Genomic DNA, 8,218 nt, shown 5'->3' with positions numbered 1-8,218 from the left:
CATTAATGGTGTCTGTGGTTCCCGGTGACGTGGGGAAACCGACGGTGAAATTGGAGAAAGCCACAATCAGAGAGGGGAGATGCCAATGGGCCAGTCCAGTTTATGAGACGATTAAATTCGCTCGAGATCCCAAAACTGGGAAAATAAATGAAAAGATCTACCAATTTATCGTGTCCACGGTAATGAATTGCTGTGAATTTCAGTTGATATATTTCTGTCGATGTCAGGGCTTTTGTTAGGCGAATTGTATGTTAGAATCAATTATATGTGGAGGGTTGTTGCAGGAGCTGCAAAATCTGGTTTCATCGGTGAAGCTTCGGTAGATTTTGCAGATTACGCTGAGGCGACCAAGGCTTCCTCTGTTTCCCTCCCTTTAAAGAATTCGAGCATTGGGGCTGTATTGCATGTTAGCCTCTCTCTCTCTCTCTCTCTCTCTCTCTCTCTCTCTCTCTTTTCTCCTTTTGTTTGTTGGCAAAACTTCGCTTACTGAGAAAACGTCTTCTGATTTTTAATAGGTTTCAATTCAGAGGCTGCAGGAAAATGTTGACAACAGGTGAATACCAGCATCATTGCTGATTTTCATTATGACGGCCTATGTTAGTGGAGCTTGACTTTCATTTCTATATTCATGACGTTTGCAAGTGCCTTTGCAGAGAGGTGGAAGAAAATGAAGATACAAAAGTTAGATTGCACGACAATAGCTTGAGATCCCATTTAAGCAATGGCGACAAAGACGAGAGCAATGAGAACACCAAGAATAGTTCTGCAGAAGTATGTTCCTTTCTCATCCTACATATATAGAGCAATTTTCAGATTCAATTTTTATTTTTCATGAAGTATAGAGAGAGAACGACATTAAGTTTGAGCCTTTTCATGGAGCAAGGCAAATGAATGATGTTAACTTCAACTTTTTCTTAATCGTAGGATGTGACAGTTAATAAGACCATCATCACTCAAAATGCTGAATTGAATGGTAGCTTCAGAGCCTCAAGCGGATCGGACTTAACTGTTTCTAGCTCTGAGAGCAGCTCAGGACTGAACACGCCTCGGGAACATAGCGTTAGCAATGCTATCGTTCCACACGAATCTAATGGCTTCCAATCCTCCATGAGCAATGTGTTACTGCCTCATGAACAGAAATGGGGTTGGTCCGCCAGTTTGGATCACGCAGTGGTTGATGATATGTCAGATGCCAATCTGGAGGGGAAGTTGGAGAAGGCTTCAGATTCTGAGATAGAGAAACTCAGAAACGAGCTAGTAGTGATGGCTAGGCAGGTGGACATGTCGGAGTTAGAGTTGCAGACTCTCAGGAAGCAAATTGTGAAGGAGAGTAAAAGGAGCCAAGATCTCTCTCGAGAAATAGTTTGCTTGAAGGAGGAGAGAGATGCACTAAAATTGGAATGTGAGAAATTTAAGTCCTTACACAGGTCAACAGTGAAGAAGAAATTGGAGTGTGAGGACGGGGATCTGCGAGCTCTCCTAGAAGAAGTTAGAGAAGAACTGGATCACGAGAAAAACCATAATGCAAACCTCCGGTTGCAATTGCAGAAAACTCAGGAATCGAATGACGAATTGATTCTTGCCATAAAAGATTTGGATGAAATGCTGGAGCAGAAGAATCAGGAAATGGGCAATCGTTCCGGCAAATCAGGATTATATGAAAATAAGGAATTTCCAAGCGAAGGTGCTTCGAGATGTGAAACAGATGAAGATGAAGATCAAAAGCATTAGAAGAGATTGTTAAAGAGCACAGAGATGCCAAAGAAACGTATCTGCTGGAGCAGAGGATCATAGACCTCAATAGTGAAATAGAGATCTACAGGAGAGATAGAGATGAACTGGAAATGCAGATGGAGCAGATCGCACTTGATTACGAGATATTGAAGCAGAAAGATCACTTAAATTTCCTACAAGTTGGAGCAAAGCCAATTGCAGGAACAGCTAAAGATGCAGTGCGAGGGCTTGCCTTTTCAAAATACGCACGAATTAGAAAACAAGATTCAGAGCTTGGAAAATGAACTCAAAAAGCAGTCTGAAGACTTGACTGAATCTGTAACCACCATTGATGAACTTCGCTCACATGAAGAGCTTGGAAGAAGAGCTGGAGAAACAAGCGAGAGAGTTTGAAGCCAATCTGGAGGTCATAACTCATGCCAAGGTGGAACAGGAGCAAAGAGCCATCCAAGCAGAGAGAGCCTTGCAAACGATGAAAAAGAAGAAGAATGTTAATACTGCAGAGAGGCTCCAGGGGAGTTCAGAAGGTTATCTGAGCAAATGGCTTCAACTTTTACTGCGAATGAGAAAGTGGCCATGAGAGCCCTCACGGAAGCTGGGGAGCTGAGGATGCAGAAAGTTCAACTTGATGAGATGCTCCGGAAAGCCAATGCGGAGTTACAGTTAGTCAAGAATTCATATGAAATAAAACTTGCCGAACTTTCTGATCAAATAGGGGAGAAAAAAAATCAGATCAACAACATGGCTTTGGAGATTGATGAAAAGTCCAAGAAACTCAAAGATTGTAAGAAGCACGAGAAGGAAGTTACAGAGAATCTACTCCACGAGATAATGACACTCAAAGCTGAGATCACAAGGCTCAATGCAGAGAATAATCTCCTCTCTAACGAAGCAGGACAGGAAGACAATTTGAAGGAAGAGCTGAGACAGCTGAAGAAATCAATCACAGAGGCAGAGCTGGCGGTTCAGAGAGGAAATGTGGAAAGAAATGAACTGGTGAGTGCAATAGCTTTGGTGAAGAAAGAGTTGGAGGATTCACTTGTGGAATTGAAACGCTTGAGGCATTTGAAGGATGAAAAGGATATTACGATCTGCAAATTAGAAACAGAGCTCAAAACACTGAGAGTTCAGTGTAAGGATTTAAAAAATTTGCTCATAGAGGACAAGTCAGAGAAGGAGAATCTGAGAAATCAAATATTCCAGCTAAAGGGAGACCTGGAAAATAAGGACAATGCCTTGCTGGTCATTGAGAAAAGAGTCAAGGAAAGCAATGGCCGTGCAGCTATTTCTGAGGGAACAAAGAATGCTACAAGAAACAATAAAGTAGTTCCACTTGCTAGCAGCAATAAAGAGGTCTCAAATCTCAGGGAAAAACTGAAGTTGCTAGAGGTAAATTCTGTACCCTTTGCATTTGGTTGATGTTTTTTTCACTGTAGTCACTGTCATTCTCTAGAGCTTCAAACATTTTGACCACCTTTTATAACATCGAGAGTTTGATTGAATGATTGTTTACTTCTGATGACAATAATTACTCGGAATGAGGCAATGCAGTGTATCATTTACTTACAGTAGCTTCTGACAGGGTCAAATAATGATGAAAGAAGCTGTTTTGGAAGAATCGGCGAATTCTTTTCTGGAGAAGGAAAGAAGTTTCAAAAGCAAAATTGAAGAGTTGGAAAGTAGATTGGACGAACTCAACCACTTTTACCCATGTAACAAGGTAGCCATTATATGTATGACTTAACCATCTGTTGTTCATAAATGTTGGCTCAGAATTTGATTTTTTCACTTGTCTAGAAAAATGATGAAGGAGACATTTCATTAGGTTTCCACACCTCATGTCATACAAAGATAAGTTTGCTAATGAAAGTATACCACCAAATTCAAAAGGAGAAAAAGATGCCAATGCTCACGACACTAAAATAAATATAGTTTCTTTCTCGTCCCGCTTAGAATTTCTTGAACCATGATATGACTGGACTTGATTACAGAATTGCTTTATAGATTGGTTTAGCTCCATGAGATAAGATCATGCTGTACTCTACTCTTATAGTGTTTACATTACAAATCCAGGTGGCCGAAGCTACTGGAGGAATCACTTCAAAAAATGTTTCACCCGAAGGATCATGCTTATCCACGGAAAATGGAAACTTGCATAACAGGTCTGAATTCATGCAGCAAACTCCATATCCCTGCCAACTCTTTTTATGTTATTCAGTAGTTGGAAAAAAGGCGAAAAAGTGGAAGATTATTACAAATAAATTTGTTACATTCTTTACTTTTCTGTGCCCCAGAAATGATGAAGCCTTGCTGGACAAAGAAGTGAAGAAAAATGCAGCGAATACTACGCAGGACGATGTTAGTTATCTGTCAAAAGAACTGGAATCAATGAAGGAGAGGAATCAATTAATGGAAAGTGAACTAAAGGAACTGCAGGAGAAATATTCCGAGATGAGTCTCATGTTTGCGGAGGTCGAAGGCGAAAGGCAACAGCTCGTCATGACTCTGCGCAACCTAAAAACTCCAAGAAGAATTGATTTTTTTTTTTCATTTCACAGAAAGATGGATAGGCACATTGTACAGTATAAGCACGGGGATGAACATTGAGAATCCAGAAATGAGCCATGAGGGTCAATAAGAGTAAACCTATGATACCTATTCTTAGTGCTGGCTTCTCTGATTGGCATTATACATCATTAGATAGGTTTTCATTTGTTAATTTTTCTTGCAGGGTTAACTCTTTTGTTCATACATAATTTGTTGGGCGTGTCTATCCATGCAAACTTATTATAGGGGTACTGTTTGTATTTTTCATGAGAAGTAATGATCAATCTATGTTTTTTTTTTTTGTTTTTACTCTATCACGTATCATTTCTGCTTCACTCCTGTTGTTCTGATCTCAAAAACTGCACAAGCCCCTACATTAAAACCTTCTAAGCTTTGCCAGGAAGCGAAAAAAGTGGTAATTACTAATCAGAGTTCATATTAATTGGAGTCTTGAATGTGTATTAGTATCAGAGGTTTTTTAAACCGCAAATTTGAGACTATCATCTTTTACAATAAATTGTTATGGTTGAAGCTAATGGCACAACACGGAGGACATATCTAAATTCTAAGCTAGTAGATTGCTGCAAAAACTGAAGTAGGAATCTTTTCATGCCCCATCTACTCATAAACTATGTGAGGCTTTTCCTGTTTGTTTCTGCTCTACAGTTCATCTGTTATTTTTTGGTGTGCAGTCATCACCCTAATGAAAACAGTCATGTTAAGCATTATTTTGAAATTTTGTTGTCGTTCAGATCGGAGACAAGTCAAGGAATTAGGGAATGCCTCTGATTTTCGTATTTGCATTTTAAAAAGACAGCTTAAAGTGTCTGAATGAAGAAAATATCTTGTCTTCACGAGTATCAGCAATGTTGTATGAAATTAGATGATATTACCAGTTGGCTTGAGTTAAAAGTATGAGAGATAGTGTATATGCTGAGAGATCACCAGCGTGACTCATTTTCATATTTTCCACTTCTTGTGTTGTTATGAAATGTACAGTATTCTACAAGAACACTCTGCCTTGCTGGTGTTTTATTAGGGAAAAAGACTGCTCATTAGTCCCCCCAAAAAAAAAAAAAAAAAAATGGAACGAGGCACAGTATTAGTTTAAGAGAATATGAAGTACCTGGACTATGAAGAGGCTAACCTCTGCAATCAGACCTCCTGTTCTGTCGACTATTCTGAACTCTGATTTACCTGCCACATTCTGTGTTAAGAATGTCTGAGCCTTACTGCAGTGCACAGAACTTGGCAGGACAATCTCTGTTTAAAGATGGAACAACCTTTTTGACGCAAAACCAAAGTTTTCCGTCATTTGCACCCGGTTCGCTGCATTTGTAGCCCTCCCAATGCCCGAAAACACGAAGTTTCTGCATTATCATTAGCTATTAGCCTCAGTCCTGTAGTTCATATAGTAAGTGAAGTTATCTAGTCGACTTGTAAGTGAAAGGAAACATAGCCTATACCCTTTGAATTATAGCGGAGAGAGCTTTCCAGCGTATATCGATGAGAAAAAACTTTTCTGCTACATTTCTTTTTGTAGTTATCCATAAGGAAAAATGACACAAATAATCCATAAATTTTGACCCTATATGCAATGTAGTCTCTAAAGTCTTAATTTGTTAGTGTGGTTTTTGAATTTTGGCTTAATGTACAATGTGATCCCTGAAATTTTAGATTATTTGATGATATCCCTAGACTTTTGATGCATGTTAAATTTAATCTCTAAGTTATATGGAATTTTTCAATATTATTCCTCAACTTGAATTAGTGAAAGAACAATATTATACATTTTATATTCAGGGACTAAATTGAACACGTACAAAAAATTCATAAATCATATCGAATCAATGAAATGTTCAAGGACCACATTACACGTTTGGATAAGTTTGGTAACCACATTAGACATATTAAAAATTTAGGGACCATAATGCACATGGCCAAAGTTCAAAGATTAGTTGTGCCATTATTCCTATCTATACGATAAACGATCTTGCCATTCTGATTGAAAACAATGCATCCATTTCCTCGCATGATGAGGGACTTCATCCACGCCGTGAAGGTTTCTCTCTTTGGAGTCATAAATGGAGAACAAGAAGCATCAGCTGTGGCACTTGGCACTAAAGAATGAACCTTGGTCATCTCATCCGCTGAACTTTGTTTTCTATCAGAACTTATACACCCTTTTGAGTGTTCCCGAAATGATAGGAGGAAGAGGCACTTTTTCGGGTTTAAATACTCTTTGAGAAGACGGTTCTCAAGCAACAAACGCGGTTGAGGCTTCATTTTTACGGTATGTACGCATAAATTATGGAGCTCAACGCTTTGTTTATACAATATATGAGAGTATTATAATGGTTACTCCATTGTTGACCTTCTGGATCTGGGAAGTCTAATAGTTCAGCAGGAAAATGAGGTTGGACTTGTCATTAAATTAGGCAGAGGCGGTTGATGACATTGGTGACAGAGAACAACTAACTAATATGCAAACATTACTATAACACTTTTTGTCCTCTTTGCTTTGAGTTTTATATGCATTTGTCTGCTTTCAGATCTGATCTTTTTCGTGCTTGAGTATGCATGCGGGGCCAAATGTGACGCGAATCCACTTTGTCGATAAGCCTCAGAAGTAAATCATTTTGTTTTCATCTTGAACTTCCTGTGAATATTTACTATATTCAAGACTACGTGAATATTCAGAAATATTCTTCTCTCTCTTGTAGAACTTAATCAAATGGGAGGCTTGAGTTCGATCTCATCACTTGGGAATCTCAAAGCGCAAAGGCCAAAAGCGTTTGAATCTCGTTGGTTTTTTTTTTTCTATATTTGGTTCACTGTTGTCTAGGTCAGCAATGTTTTTAGTATCATTCCTTGACGCCGATATGTGCTGCTCAAGTTTGGGACTTGATCAACCCCAATTAAAGAACTCGCCTGATAAGATAAGAGTTATGTTTCATATCATCCTACTTTTTTAGATGTTAACACTAGATATATCCACCTGATTAAGAAACACCAAAATTCAAGGTAGAAACCAAATATGCAGTTGATATTACTCACATGTTTATAGTTGATAATTGATGGAGAATCCTATCTATATGATTATAAGTATGCTTGTGGAGTGCACAAATGACGTGCGAGATGTGAAGTGTAATAGAGCCGACAACTGGCTGCAGGAAGAAGAAAGGGAAGGGAAGGAGAAAAAAAGAAAATAAATAAATTAATTAAAAAATACTATAATATTATTTAAAATTGTTCATGTTAGTGCTAATGACGTCACATAGGATGACATGTCTATGTCGACCTCCTAAAATTAGTTGAATGGATTGAATTGGCACAAATGTAAAATGTTTAAGACTTAGTTGACAAAAAAAAAAGTTGACAACCAAACTGACATAATTACAATAAGTTTAGGATTTTTTCGATAATTTTCCCAGTTTACATATGATAATTAGTGCTTAAAGAGGAGTAGTTAATGTACTCATAAGTGTCTTGTCTTACCGGCTAAATAAGTTCTATAGTGAAATTGAGCAATCTTAGTCCTAAGTATGATCTTAAAAGGTTTTGATATCCTGAAAGCAGACAGGATAGAGGGATGGGTTCCCCTTTGACAAAAATGGAACCCTCACGGGGGGCTTGGCCACAAGGGAAACCCTTTACGGGATTTCCCAGGGTAACCCCGCCTAGATCCCCGCGACGCCTTTCCCCTTGAAACACATGGGCGTGGTACAGGGAAATGAATGAGTATGTTAATAGATTCGGATTTGGCTCTCTGGTCTTCCGTTGGTGTGATCCGAGGGAGGCAACAAAAAGTGAAGGCAGGTATTGCATTTTACAAGTAGCTAGTAGGGACTCTCAAGGTTCTCGATTAAGACAATACTTGATCCCAATAATAAACTTATCAATTAGGAAAACTCTCGATCGAAATCTAAACCAAACT

The 8,218-nt window shown here is 38.6% G+C and overlaps 1 pseudogene; it reads left to right on the top strand.

The window, feature by feature from the left end:
* The first annotated feature begins 289 nt into the window (after positions 1-289).
* On the top strand, positions 290-4,581 carry LOC120292961 (annotated as a pseudogene).
* Positions 4,582-8,218: the final 3,637 nt, after the last annotated feature.

This window comes from Eucalyptus grandis, chromosome 4 (genome assembly GCF_016545825.1).
Source record: "Eucalyptus grandis isolate ANBG69807.140 chromosome 4, ASM1654582v1, whole genome shotgun sequence".
Classification (NCBI taxonomy): Eukaryota; Viridiplantae; Streptophyta; class Magnoliopsida; order Myrtales; family Myrtaceae; genus Eucalyptus; species Eucalyptus grandis.
Note: the sequence above shows the minus strand (reverse complement) of the source record. Positions and strands in the feature narration are given on the sequence as shown.